Source organism: Pelophylax lessonae (genome assembly GCF_965119305.1).
Source record: "Pelophylax lessonae genome assembly, chromosome: 11".
NCBI classification, from domain to species: Eukaryota; Metazoa; Chordata; class Amphibia; order Anura; family Ranidae; genus Pelophylax; species Pelophylax lessonae.
The window spans coordinates 123,063,880-123,079,075 of NC_138778.1; the positions used below are offsets into that span (position 1 = coordinate 123,063,880).

At 45.4% G+C, this 15,196-nt stretch overlaps 2 protein-coding genes across 2 annotated transcripts in view; one reads left to right on the forward strand and one right to left on the reverse strand.

The window, feature by feature from the left end:
- The window catches only part of LOC309567170 (uncharacterized protein), a 563,610-nt gene that overhangs the window by 402,158 nt on the left and 146,256 nt on the right, over window positions 1-15,196 (reverse strand). The window lies entirely within an intron of this gene.
- The window catches only part of LOC309566913 (uncharacterized protein), a gene marked incomplete at both ends in the record, with an annotated part of 40,348 nt that overhangs the window by 13,933 nt on the left and 11,219 nt on the right, over window positions 1-15,196 (forward strand). The gene's annotated exons all lie outside the window — the stretch shown is intronic.

The following is a 15,196-nucleotide window of genomic DNA, read 5'->3' on the forward strand; positions in this document are numbered from 1 at the left end:
AACCAGGGAAGTCCCAACACAATGGGAAAGTGGGGTGAAGGTATTAGATCGAAGGTAGTGGTCTCCATATGAGACCCGTTAGTAGTGACTAGGAGTGCCTGTGTCTGATCAGTGATCGGACCAGAGGATAAAGGAACACCGTTAATAAGACTTACTGAGACAGGTTTAAGTTTAGAAATAATAGGAACTTTATTTAAAGCAGCAAAACATATGTCAATATAATTTCCACAAGATCCTGTGTCAATCATGGCCTTAGTAGTAATCCTGTTCTGGTCCCACTGTAATGTTAAGCAAACAGAAAGGTAAGGGTTAGTGATTGAAGTTGTCAATCCCCCTAGGAGGACATGTGAACACTCACCCTTCTTTTTGTAGACTAGGGGACAGACGTTTATCTTGTGATCCGGGGATGCACAGTACAAGCAGAGATTACCAGTTCGTCTTTTGGCTCTTTCCATAGTTGATAGAGGTGGGCGTATGGTTCCTACCTCCATAGGAACGGGGTCAACGGCCGAAATCCGAGAAGAACTGGATAATGGCATTCCCATTTTCTCAGCCTTTCTTTCTCGTAGTCTTCTATCTATGGTGATACTGAGTTGTATCAATGCATCCAGGGTTTTTGGCAGATCCGCTCGGGCGAGCTCGTCTTTAACGGCCTCTGATAGGCCAAGCCTAAATTGGGTTTTCAGAGATGCATCATTCCATTCTGAATCAAGGGTCCATCTCTTGAATTCCGTGACAAAGTCTTCTACAGGTCTCCTACCTTGTTTCAAGGATCTTAATTGAAGGTCGGCAGTACTCTGCCTATTGGGATCATCATATAGGCTAGTGAGTTCTGCTAGGAACAAGGCATAGGAGTTGAGAAGCTGGTCGTTTTTCTCAAAAAGAGAGTCTGCCCAGGCCCGAGGATCGCCTGTTAGGTAAGAAATAATAGTACAAACCTTAATGTGATCAGTAAGGTAGGTACGGGGTTTTAGCAAGAAAAGTAACTCACCTGCGTTTTTAAATTCGCGAAATTTTTTGCGATCGCCTGTAAATACCAAAGGAGGATTTATTTTGGGTTCAGGGGACTGAGCAGAGGTAAGTTGTGTCAGTCTAATTACCTGCTGCGACAGAGCCTGATTGTCTTCTTTTAATTCAGCAAATGCGTGTATTAACGCAGTTACTTGCTGTTTTAATTGTGTCATCTGAGTGGTTATTTCTGCTGAATCCATTTGTGGTTCGTTCAATCTGTAACGCTCCTGCGTTTTACGTATGATGTGGATTTTCAGCTGCAGAAATATTCCACTTCAGTAGTCATGTAGAGAAACGCTGAGACACCATTCCCAACTCTCAATGACTCATCATGTGTGGATGATCTCAATTCAGCAAGAAAATACACACACTCAATAAGATGTTTCCTAGAGTGACTTATGTATATAGTAACACAGTGATGATAGGCTGAAGAGACAGGTTGGGTAGAGATGGTAGATGACAGACACTTGAAAGGAAATGTTCTTGAAAGTAAGATAGTAGCAGATGGGATGCAGATAGGTTTAGCAATCATGTATGGTAGTAGATGACAGAGTAGCAGGTGGACATACAAGAGAGATCAACCCAGTGCAAGAACAGGTGGTAGTAGGCTCAAGAGCTAGCAATCTTAGATAATGCAGATGTAGTAATAGTCCTTAGTATGCAGAGCTAGATAGTGTAAGCTTTAGTATAAAGGTTATAGAGGTTTCCCCTGTGGGGTACTTATGACTAATAGCAATGTAGCAGAGGAGAGGTTCGGCAAGAGCGGATGATCCGGTAGCGGGATACAGGGATCAGCGCAGCGTGGTTCCGACAGCGAGGTATGCTTGCAAGCATGTGAGCTTCAAGACAGGTTAGCATCAAGGCACAAAGCAGTTTGAACGAACACATGTGAGTGAGAGCCGGCGATCTAAATAGCCATCCAGTCCGGCGCTCAGTGATGACAGCATCAGTCTTAAAGGTGTATGCGCACCTTACCAAAAGAGAATGGTGGGGCGCATACACTTATGAAAGAGTAATTAAGGTACCCAAAGGTACCAGAACATTACAGTTTGCTAGTGGGGGGAACCCAGCTATTGACAGTTTTAGTTGGCCTCACCTACCAGCTGCCTGTAGCCAGTGAAGAAAAGCAAGGAATGCATAACCCCACCCCCTCATTACTCACTGCCGTTTAGTGGAAGTTCAGCACAGCTCCATTATTAATGGTGTGTGATGTCCTTCACGTTGCACCCCATCACTTTACGGGAGCAATATGACAGAGGTACCAGCTCAGTATTAAACATGGAATAGCAAGAGGATGATGGGGGTGGGGATGGGTTTGGGTTGTAGCAAAATGTATCTTCGCCTATGTTGACAAAAATCCTTACACCGACCCTGCACAGGTACAATCCTCACTTCCCTCATTCAACCCCATCACTATAGACGAGGTTGCTAAACTACTTGCTAACGTCCAGCCAACCACCTGCCCACTGGATCCTGCTCCATTTCAACTGCTATGTTCACCCTCTGGCTCTATTCTTCAGCTTCTAACGCACATCTTCAATCTCTCCATCTCTTCTGAGATCTTTCCTAACTCTCTAAAACAGGGGTGGGGAACCTACGGCCCTCAAAGTCATTTGGTCCGGCCCCCCGTGCAGCTGAGTCTGTGTCTCTCAGCTGATCTGTCAGAACGGAGCCGATGCTTCCTGTATAGTTCCGGCTCTGTTCTGACAGTCTGAGTGAGTGTAACGCTCCTGCGTTTTTATAGTAAGCTGGATTTGCAGCTGCAGAATCTCCACTCAGTAGTCATGTAGAGATGTGTTGAAATACCAGATCCAACTCTCCAGACTCATCACTGTGGGCCTGTCTGCTTCAGCATACAGATACACACACACACTCAATAAGATGTTCCTGGAGTGATGGGATGTATATGACAGTATGGAGGTGATGTGCTGAAGGGACAGGTGTGAGCAGTGACAGCAATGATAAGCACTTGATAGTAATGTTCAGGAGAGTAGTAGATGGTAATAGGTAGAAATGCAGATAGGTTAGTAATCATGTATGGTAACAGGTGGTGAGGACAGCAGATGACATATACAGGATAGACTAACCCAGTGCAAGGATAGATGGTAGTAGGCTCAAGAGCTAGCAATCTATTTAACAGTGCAGATGATAGAATTAGTATGCATAGATAGTAACAGTCCTTAATGTGCAGATGTAGATAGTGTAAGTTAGTTATGGAGGAATCCCCTGTGGGGTACTTATCACTAGTAAGGTTAGTAAGTAGAGGGGTCCGGTAGTGAGGGAGTGATCCGTTAGCGAGATACAGGATCAGTAGCGAGGTTCCGGTCTGTTCCAGGTAAAGGAGAATAGCTGGAGGCTCCGGCAGCATAAGACAAGGCTTGTGAGCATGCGGTAACAGGTAGCCAAGAGTGAAAGCGGTATGCCAAGAGTGATCGGGTAGCGAGATACAAGATCAGATAGTGAAACAAGTTCAGGTAGCGAGATACAAGAGCGAGTGACATCAGGTATGGCTGCTTTACAGGTGGCTTGAACGAACAACGTGAGAGAGAAAGCCGGCGATTGAAATAGCCGCTCAGAGCGGCGCTCAGCGATGATGTCATCCGGCTTAAAGGTATATGCGTTCCACCTAACTAAAAAGGTGGGACGCAATATGAAGAGGAAAATGTGCAATAAGGGTACCAAAGGTACCAGAATCTTACAGTACCCCCCCTTAAGGCCGGCTCCGGAAGGCCTATAGCACTGGTTTCTCCGGGTATTTAGAGTGAAACCTTCGTATAAGCCTAGGTGCGTGAACATCAGAAGTATCAGACCAGGTGTGGTCTTGGGGTCCATAGTTCTTCCATCTTATGAGATATTGGAGTCTTCCTCTGTGGATACGAGAATCCAAAATCTCCTTAATCTCATATTCTTCTCCGCCTTTAACTTGTACTGGAGGTGGAGGCAAGATGGTAGGCCTTATTCCTTGGTTAGGAACATGTGGTTTCAGTAGCGACACATGAAAGATGGGATGTATTCTGAGATCTGCCGGTAAGGTGAGTTGCACTGCAGCTTTTCCAATGAGTTTCTTAATTGGGAAGGGTCCCAGAAATAAAGGTCCAAGCTTTTTGCTAGGGATCTTTAACCTTAAATTTTTTGTCGATAGCCAAACGAGGTCCCCAATAGCATATTGCGGAGAAGGTCTTCTACGAAGGTCGTAGTACCTTTTTTGTTGACTATGAGCGTGTGAGATGGTGGTATTAAGTAAACCCAGAGAGTCTTTTATTTGGGTAAGATAATCCGAGGCTACTGGGTTACTTGATGGTAGGATGCGTGGTGGAAGAAGTGTGGGATGAAACCCATAGTTCAAGTAGAACGGACTTTGCTTAGTAGTACTGTGGGTTGCGTTGTTATAAGCAAATTCCGCCAGAGGGAGGAGGTCCACCCAATCATCCTGTAGGTATGATGTGTAGCAACGCAGATATTGTTCTATACACTGGTTGACTCTTTCAGTCTGTCCGTTGGTCTGAGGGTGGTAAGGAGAAGTGAGCTTTCGCTCAATCCGTAGTATTTGACATAGAGCTTGCCAAAACTTGGAGATAAACTGTGAACCACGGTCGGATAAAAGAGTCTTTGGAATTCCATGTAACTTGAACACATGTTTCATTAGTAGTTCCGCTGTTTGTTTAGATGAAGGTAGTCTGCGAATAGCAATGAAATGTGCCATCTTTGTCAGATGGTCCACTGACACTAGAATGGTATTAAATCCTTTGGAAGGTGGTAGTTCTACTATAAAGTCTAAGGACACAACTTCCCATGGAACCTGGGGTATTGGTAGACTGCAGAGTAGACCAGATGGTTTTGTAGTGTCAATTTTGGACCTTGCATAGATGTCACATGAAGAAACAAATTTTTGTACAGACGTCTTCATATCAGGCCACCAAAACTGCCTGGTAAGCAAATTAAGGGTTTTCGTCATACCCATATGTCCTGCCATAGGCACATCATGTGATAATTCCAAGATCTTGGTGCGCATAGTAGGGGGTATGTAGAGTTTGTCGTTATAATAGAGGAAGTCTTCTGCATCAGTACTTAGTTGTGGTGGAGGTGAATCCAATCCTATACTGTGCAAAATCTCTTCCTTCAGGGAACGAACAACACCAATAATACGTTCATAGGGTATTATAGGAATAGAAGGGATTTCGGCGCATTTATCTTCGGTTAATCGTGATAGCGCATCCGCTTTTTTATTTTTGTCTGCAGGCGTGTAGGTCACTAGGAAGTTGAATCTTAGGAAGAATAATGACCATCGTACCTGCCGGTGGGTAATTCACCTCTGGGCTGCTTAGTGATTTAGAGAAGAAAGCAACTGGGTGGAGTGGTGAAGTATTTGTTGGTCGTTGGGAGAGAACTGCTCCTACTGCCATGTTTGACGCATCTACCTCCAGAATATATTGGAGGGATGGGTCTGGATGGCGTAGTATGGGAGCAGAAGTAAAGCTTGATTTTAACAAGCGGAAAGCTCCATTTGCTTCTTCTGACCATTTGAATGGTTTCTTTATACTTGTAAGTTGTGTGAGAGGTCTCACAATAGCAGAGAAGTTCTTGATGAACTTCCTATAGAAGTTTGAAAATCCAAGGAATCGCTGTAATGCCTTACGAGTTGTTGGTATAGGCCAATCCAGAATACAGGATATCTTGCTCATATCCATCTTGATTCCGGTTTTGGATATGATGTATCCTAGGAATAATATTTCTTCTTTATGAAATAGGCATTTTTTTAATTTCACGTATAGATTGTGTGCGAGTAATCTGGATAACACAAGTCTTACATGTTTTATATGTTCAGACAAAGATCGAGAATAGATAAGTAGATAAGTATATCATCCAGATATACCACAACACAGACATCAAGTAAGTCTCTAAAGATGTCGTTTATGAACCGTTGAAAAGCGGCGGGAGCATTACACAACCCGAATGGCATCACAAGATATTCGAATAATCCGTATCTGGTTCTGAATGCTGTCTTCCACTCATCTCCGTCACGGATTCGGATTAGGTTGTATGCCCCTTTTAGGTCCAATTTAGAGAAGTAGGTAGCCCCACGCACTTGTTCAATGAGTTCAGGGATGAGCGGTAAAGGATAGCGATCCTTTATCGTAATGGTATTTAATTGCCTATAATCGATAATAGGCCTAAGACTTGAATCCTTATTGCGGACAAAGAAAAGTCCTGCAGCTGTGGAAGAAGTAGAGGGTCTGATGAACCCTTTTGTCAAATTCTCATCCAAGTATTCCTTGAGATGAGAGAGTTCATCCTGTGAAAGAGGATAAACATGACCGAAAGGCAATTTGCTGTTAGGGAGTAGATCGATAGTGCAGTCATAATCCCTATGGGGAGGCAACACTTGAGCATTTTTCTCAAGGAAGACTTCGGACAGATCCTGATAGCATAGTGGTGCAATCTCATCTGACACCACAGACAGGATCTTTACATAAGATGGGAGGTTACACGTAATCTCGCAATAGTGAGAAGGGAAAGTTAGAGTCCGTGTTTTCCAATCTATGGTTGGTTGATGTGTGTGTAACCAGGGAAGTCCCAAAATAATGGGAAAATGGGGTGAAGATAGTACATGAAAAGTGGTGGTCTCCATATGAGACTCGTTGGCAGTGACAAGGAGTGCTTGTGTCTGATTGGTGATTGGACCAGAAGATAACGGAATACCGTTAATGAAACTAACAGAGACAGGTTTAGGTTTTGAAATAATAGGTATTTTATTTAAAGTAACAAAACGTGTATCGATATAGTTCCCACAAGATCCTGTGTCAATCATAGCCTTGGTGGTAATCCTAGTCTGGTCCCACTGTAATGTTAAATGAACAAAGAGATAGGGATTAGAAAAGGAAGTCGTTAATCCCACTAGCAAGACATGTGAACACTCACCCTCTTTTTTTTTTTTTTTTCCATTAAATTTTTTTATTAATTTTCAAAGGAAAACAAACATAACATATGTCATTGCAGAAGTCGATACATCATGTACATTGAATACAGCAAGTACAGCAAAGTGTAGTAGCAGCCAAGACAATGCCAGCAAGTAGGGTCACAGGCATGTCCTCTCTGACTTCTATGTGTTAGCTAGCTGGTGAGCACCGTGAGCACCGTACCCCCCCTCCAGAGTGTAGATACTGTAAACAGAGTCGCTCGGAGCCTCAGAGGTGAGGTAGGGAGATAGGGTGTGGGAATAGAGAAAGTATATGGGGAGAATTGGGTAGACATAGAGAGAGAGATAGGGGGAGCAGATGTAGGGGGGGGGAAGGGAGGAGGGAGGGGGAGGGAGGGAAGGAGGGGGGAGATATGATAGAAAGAGAGAGAGGGAGGGAGGGGAAGGAAGGAGGGAGGGGGGGGTAGGAGGAAGGGGGGGAGAGATGTGAAGTTGATTGAGGGGGGGGGAGAGGAGGGGGGGGAGAGGAAGGAGGGAGAGAGGGGGGGGAAGGGAGGGAGGAAAGGTGAGGGGTAAGACAGAGAGAGGGAAGAGGAGGAGAGTAGGGAGAGAGTATAAGCAGCATGGTCAACAAAGTGATAAGGGGGATGTAGGAAAAAAAGAAAAAAAAAGAAGAGGTAATACTAGGAAGGGAGATGGAGAGAGAGTTAGGAAGAGGGATTAGTAAGTCTGAAATGGTGACAGCGGGAACAAGTAGGGGAGAGGTTGCCGGTGCCCAAGTGTGGCCCACCAGGTGATCCCACTTACGGTTAGGTGACATATGTACAATAACAACAAGGGAATGAGGTAACAATGGGGAAATAAAGCAACAATTTGTCAGCAGCGCATTATTCAGTCTTCAATATGCATAGTATTTATATGTAACATTACTAATCCGGAAACCACTTGGACCACCTGAACCATGCTTTATCAAATCTAGCACCTCGACCTGACTTGTAGGCAAGCAGCTTTTCATAATTGTAATTGGTTTTGACCAACGCTATAACTTCCGAGGTAGTGGGCGTTAAATCGGATTTACACTGTCTAGTTATGAGGCTCCTTGCGGCCAGTAGAATGTGCGTTACCACTGTACCACTGTCCATGGGGAGTGCCTCAATCCCTATGTTCAATATCGCCAGTGCCGGAGAAGGGCGGGTCAGCACCCCCGTAATTCTAGATATCATGGAGAACAAGCTATTCCAGAAACCTTTCAGGTGTCTGCATGACCAAAATACATGAGTCAGGTGGGCAGCTTCACCGCACCCCCTCCAACACATGGGTGAGTAGTCGGGAACAAATTTAGATAACCTGTATGGTGTAAGATACCATCTCAAATTTATCTTTTGCGACAATTCCCAATGGTTAGTGCACGATGAGGATTGTCGAATAGACCGAAAAGCTGCCTGCCATTGTTTGTCAGTAAACTTCTCATCCAGGTCCTTCTCCCATTTCACGAAGGGGATAGCCTTACTATACTCCAATTTGTTTTGAAGGAAGTTGTAGAACAGCGAAGTTCCCCTGATCGAGCGAAGGTTACCCAATAGGAACCTCCATCCTTGGGACGGAACATGTATCACTCACCCTCTTTTTTGCGGACAAGGGGACAGACGCTTATCAAATGATCCGGGGATGCGCAGTACATGCAGAGGTTTCTGGATCTTCTCCTGGCTCGTTCAGTAGTTGATAAAGGTGGGCGTATGGTTCCTACCTCCATAGGAGTAGGGTCAACGGCCGAAATCCGAGAAGGACTAGACAATGGCATTCCCATTTTCTCAGCCTTTCTTTCTCGCAGTCGCCTGTCAATGTTGATACTGAGTTGTATTAAGGCATCCAAAGTGCCAGGTAAATCCGCTCGGGCGAGCTCGTCTTTAACGGCTTCTGACAACCCGAGTCTGAACTGAGTTCGCAGAGATGTATCATTCCACCCTGAATCAAGGGTCCATCTTTTGAACTCTGCTACAAAGTCTTCAACAGGTCTCCTTCCTTGTTTTAAAGCCCTCAATTGGATATCAGCAGTACTCTGCCTATTGGGGTCTTCATATAAGCTAGCGAGTTCCGCTAGGAATAAAGGATAGGAATTGAGAAGATGATCATCTTTCTCAAAGAGAGAGTCTGCCCAGGCCCGTGGATCACCCGTAAAGTATGAAATAACGGTACAAACTTTAATTTGATCAGTAGGGTAAGTACGAGGTTTTAGCAAAAAAAGCAATTGACATGCGTTTTTGAATTCACAAAATTTTTCCCGATCACCTGTAAACACTAGAGGAGGGTTTATTTTAGGTTCAGGGGGCTGAGCAGCAGTAAGCTGTGAAAGACGGGTTACCTGCTGTCTCAGAGTCTGATTTTCATCTTTTACTTCAGTAAGAGCAAGTATTAATGCATTTACTTGTTGTGTTAGTTTTGTCTCTTGAGTGGGTAATTCTGCTGAATCCATTTTTTAGGTTCGTTCAATCTGTAACGCTCCTGCGTTTTTATAGTAAGCTGGATTTGCAGCTGCAGAATCTCCACTCAGTAGTCATGTAGAGATGTGTTGAAATACCAGATCCAACTCTCCAGACTCATCACTGTGGGCCTGTCTGCTTCAGCATACAGATATACACACACTCAATAAGATGTTCCTGGAGTGATGGGATGTATATGACAGTATGGAGGTGATGTGCTGAAGGGACAGGTGTGAGCAGTGACAGCAATGATAAGCACTTGATAGTAATGTTCAGGAGAGTAGTAGATGGTAATAGGTAGAAATGCAGATAGGTTAGTAATCATGTATGGTAACAGGTGGTGAGGACAGCAGATGACATATACAGGATAGACTAACCCAGTGCAAGGATAGATGGTAGTAGGCTCAAGAGCTAGTAATCTATGTAACAGTGCAGATGATAGAATTAGTATGCATAGATAGTAACAGTCCTTAATGTGCAGATGTAGATAGTGTAAGTTAGTTATGGAGGAATCCCCTGTGGGGTACTTATCACTAGTAAGGTTAGTAAGTAGAGGGGTCCGGTAGTGAGGGAGTGATCCGGTAGCGAGATACGGGATCAGTAGCGAGGTTCCGGTCTGTTCCAGGTAAAGGAGAATAGCTGGAGGCTCCGGCAGCATAAGACAAGGCTTGTGAGCATGCGGTAACAGGTAGCCAAGAGTGAAAGCGGTATGCCAAGAGTGATCGGGTAGCGAGATTCAAGATCAGATAGTGAAACAAGTTCAGGTAGCGAGATACAAGAGCGAGTGACATCAGGTATGGCTGCTTTACAGGTGGCTTGAACGAACAACGTGAGAGAGAAAGCCGGCGATTGAAATAGCCGCTCAGAGCGGCGCTCAGCGATGATGTCATCCGGCTTAAAGGTATATGCGTTCCACCTAACTAAAAAGTTGGGACGCAATATGAAGAGGAAAATGGGCAATAAGGGTACCAAAGGTACCAGAATCTTACAGTGAGTCACAGACGGAGTGATTTCAAATGCACTCCGCCTGTGACCAATACAGGAAACATTGCATCTTCCTCCAGCGCAGCGCCGCTGCTAGCCAGCATTTCCCGCCAGCAGCACACACAGCAGTACCAGCCAGAACCAGCAGTACCAGCCAGAACCGACAGTACCAGCCAGAACCAGCAGTACTCCCAGCAGTACCAGCCAGAACCAGCAGTACTCACAGCAGAACCAGCAGTACCGGCCAGAGCCAGCAGTACCAGCCAGAACCAGCAGTACCAGCCAGAGCCAGCAGTACTCACAGAAGTACCAGCCAGAGCCAGCAGTACTCACAGCAGTACCACCCAGAACCAGCAGTACTCACTGCAGTACCAGCCAGAGCCAGCAGTACCAGCCAGAACCAGCAGTACCAGTCAGAGCCTACAGTACCAGCCAGAACCAGCAGTACCAGCCAGAGCCAGCAGGACCAGCCAGAACCAGCAGTACTCACAGCAGTACCAGCCAGAGCCAGCAGTACTCAAAGCAGTACCAGCCAGAACCAGCAGTACTCCCAGCAGTACCAGCCAGAACCAGCAGTACACACAGCAGTACCAGCCAGAGCCAGCAGTACTCACAGCAGTACCACCCAGAACCAGTAGTACTCACTGCAGTACCAGTCAAAACCAGCAGTACCAGCCAGAACCAGCATTACCAGCCAGAGCCAGCAGTACCAGCCAGAGCCAGCAGTACTCACAGCAGTACCAACCAGAGCCAGCAGTACCCACAGCAGAACCAGCAGTACAAACAGCAGTGCCAGCCAGAGCCAGCAGTACCCACAGCAGAACCAACAGTACCCACAGCAGTACCAGCCAGAGTAAGCAGTACCCACAACAGTACCAGCCAGCAGTACCCACAGCAGTACCAGCCAGCAGTACCTACAGCACAGTACCAGCCTGAGCCAGCAGTACCCACAGCAATACCAGCCAGCAGTATCCACAGCAGTACCAGCCAGCAGTACTGGCCTGAGCCAGCAGTACCCACAGCAGTACCAGCCAGCAGTACTAGCCATTAGTACCAGCCTGAGCCAGCAGTACCAGCCAGCAGTACCCACAGCAGTACCAGCCAGCAGTACCTACAGCACAGTACCAGCCTGAGTCAGCAGTACCCACAGCAGTACCAGCCTGAGCCAGCAGTACCCACAGCAGTACCAGCCAGCAGTACCCACAGCACAGTACAAGCCAGCAGTACCAGCCTGAGCCAACAGTACCCACAGCAGTACCAGCCAGCTGTACCCAGCAGCAGTACCAACCAGCTGTACCCACCAGCAGTAAAAGCCATCTATACCCACCAGCAGTACCTGCCAGCAGTTCTTTTCAAAACTTACCACCACAAAGAGTTGACTGCGCTCCAGACTGACCGATGCAAACCTGGAAAACCAGTTGCGAGTAGCAACATCATTTATTCTATGTTATTTTATTTATTTATTCCAGGTTCTTATATAGCGCTGTCAATTTACGCAGCGCTTTACATATACATTCACATCAGTCCCTGCCCTCAAGGAGCTTACAATCTAAGGTCCCTTACTCACATTCATAAATACATACTCAGTAGGGCCAATTTTATATAGGATCCAATTAACCTACCAGCATGTCTTTGGAGTGTGGAAGGAAACCGGAGTATCCGGAGGAAACCCACTCAGGCACAGGAAGAACATGCAAACTCCAGGCAGGTAGTGTCGTGGTTGGGATTTGAACCAGCGACCCTTAATACCAGCTAATATCACACATCTCACCAAAGAGAAGCAGTTGCAGCTATCACATTAGGGATGAGTTAGTTAAATGTTTGACCAAATATAACAGGCACATTTTTACGTTGATAATTTTGTACGGCCCCCGAATGATTTTATAAATACCCAAATGGACCTTGGCAGAAAAAAGGTTCCCCACCCCTGCTCTAAAACATGCACTAGTCAGCCCCGTACTTAAAAAAACCCTCACTGGACCCAATCAATCTTAACAACCTACGCCCCATTTCTTTTCTCCCCTTTGTATCTAAACTCCTTGAATGTCTGGTCTACAACCGCCTAAGCAACCACCTTGCCGAGAATAGCCTTCTTGATCCCCTTCAGTCTGGATTTCGTCCTCAACACTCCACAGAAACTGCTGTTCTAAAACTAACAAACGATCTACTAACAGCCAACTGTTCTCTTCGCTGGTTCTCTTCCTACTTATTCAACCGCACCTTTAGCGTTACTTACAATTCTACTTTCTCCTCTCCTCTTCCTTTCTTTGTTGAGGTCCCCCAAGGTTCTGTTCTTGGACCTCTCCTATTTTCAATCTACACCTCCTCTCTGGGTCAGCTTCAGCTAATAGCCTTCCATGGCTTCTAATACCATCTCTACGCTGATGACACCCAAATCTATTTATCCACCCCTCAGCTCACTTCCTGAGTCTCCTCACGTATCACTAATTTACTAGCAGATATATCAGTCTGGATGTCACAGCACTTCCTCAAACTCAATCTATCCAAAACTGAACTTATAATTTTTCCTCCACCACGTGCCCCTTCCCCTGATCTTTCTGTCAAAATCGATGGCACAGCTATCAGCCCATCCTCGCATGCCAAGGTCCTAGGTATAGTCCTGGACTCTGAAATCTCCTTCAAGCCCCACTTCCAATCACTGTCCAAATCTTGCCTCCTCAACCTCTGCAACATCTCCAAAATACGCCTCTTTCTAACCAATGACACAACAAAGCTCTTAGTTCACTCCCTTGTCATCTCGCGCCTTGACTACTGCAACTCCCTTCTCATTGGCTTACCTCTACATAGGCTCCTCCCCCTTCAATCCATCATAAATGCTGCTGCCAGACTCATCCACCTTACCAATCACTCAGTGTCCGCTACTCCTCTCTGTCATCCCTCCACTGGCTTCCGCTCACCCAACAAATTAAATTCAAAATACTAACAACATCTTACAAAGCCATCCACAATTTAGCCCCCAGCTACATCACTAGCCTAGTCTCAAAATACCAACCTAATCATTCTGTTTCTTCCTCTCACAACCTCCTGCTCTCTAGCTCCCTCGTCACCTCCTCCCATACTCACCTCCAGGACTTTTCCAGAGCCTCACCAATCCTATGGAACTCCTTACCCCAATCTGTCCGATTATCTCCTACTCTATTAGCTTTTAGACGATCCCTGAAAACCCTCCTCTTCAGAGAAGCCTATCCTACCCACACCTAACAACTACACTTCCATTTTCTCCATCAGCCCATCCCCCACAGTTATTGCCTTTTGTTTCACTTGACCCTCCCTTCTAGATTGTAAGCTGTAATGAGCTGGGCCCTCTGATTCCTCCTGTATTGATTTGTATTGTAATTGTATTGTCTACCCTCATGTTGTTAAGCTCTGCGCAAACTGTTGGCACCATATAAATCCTATATAATAATAATAATTTAGTGAAGTATAAAGGAGACGTTGGATGGAGTTTGATGTCACTTTATGGTTGATCACTGGATACTGATGAGGTGAAACGCGTCGATGATTTATCACAGATGTTGTCACATCTTTTACTTTGATGATAAGAGGGTGGGATTTATGGATATAAGGGGAGGGGTCATTGTATTTATCACCCATTTCCCCATGCTGGATGATGCAAGAAGCTGACACTCTATAAGAAGTCTTGTCTCTGCCAGCTGGGGAAATAGCGAGTGGGAAAACTAGTTGTTGAGGATTTGAATAGGAAACTCCTTCATCGTTCCTGGTCAGCTGGGGAAATATTGACTCCCAGACCTTCCCAGCCAGAAAACTGGTTGGAGGATTGGAATAGTAATCTCCTTCATTGTTCTCAGCTGGAAGTGTCGGGGGTTTCATTGACTTGTACCCAACTTCACTTCCACAACAAACTCTTCTCTAGGAATCTATGAATTGGGGGATAGATTGTGTCTGTGGCCCCAAAATTACCTGCATCTGGTTTTGTACTGTCATTTTCTGTTTCCTAATCCATTGCGCTAATATCGTCTGACATAAAACATTGGAACTACCGCCATTTTATTCTCTAATAGGGAAATGGGTGCTAATAGGCTGCAGGAGATCTGCTGAGAGATAGAAAGGGAAATGTGTGCTAATAGGCTGCAGGAGATCTGCTGAGACATAGAAAAGGAAATGGGTGCCAATAGGCTGCAGGGGAACTGCTGAGACATATATAGGGAAATAGGTGCTAATAGGCTGCAGGAGATCTAAAATGATAAAAAGGAGGGGGTTGAAAAGCAGATATTCTACAGCTTATTACCCCCCCCCTTTTTTTCAGCAGATCTCCTGCAGACTATTAGCATCTATTCATTCTGCTGAGAATTAAATGGTGGTGGAATTATTTTTCCTTTATTTAATTTCCTTTCTATTAAGTTGTGTGTTCATGTACCACCCACCAGAACATTATACCCAACCACCAGAACATTATGACCACCCACCATAACATTATACCCAACCACCAGAACATTATGACCACCCACCAGAACATTAGAACTATCCTCTAGTATTGAGTAGGCCCACCTGTTGCTGCCATCAAGGCATGGACTCCACCAGACAAAGCATCACACTGCTTCCGCTGGCTTGTCTTCTTCCCATAATGCATCCTGGTGCCATCTCTTCCCCAGGTAAGTGACGCACACACACCCAATCGCCCACATCCCTTGCAGCCCCATACACAACAAACTGAAATGCCCATTTTTTTGCTCTAAAAAATAACAACTTCAGGGAAAACATGTTTACTTGCTGCCAAATATACCTCGCCCACTTCCAGATGCCATTGTAATAAGATAATCTA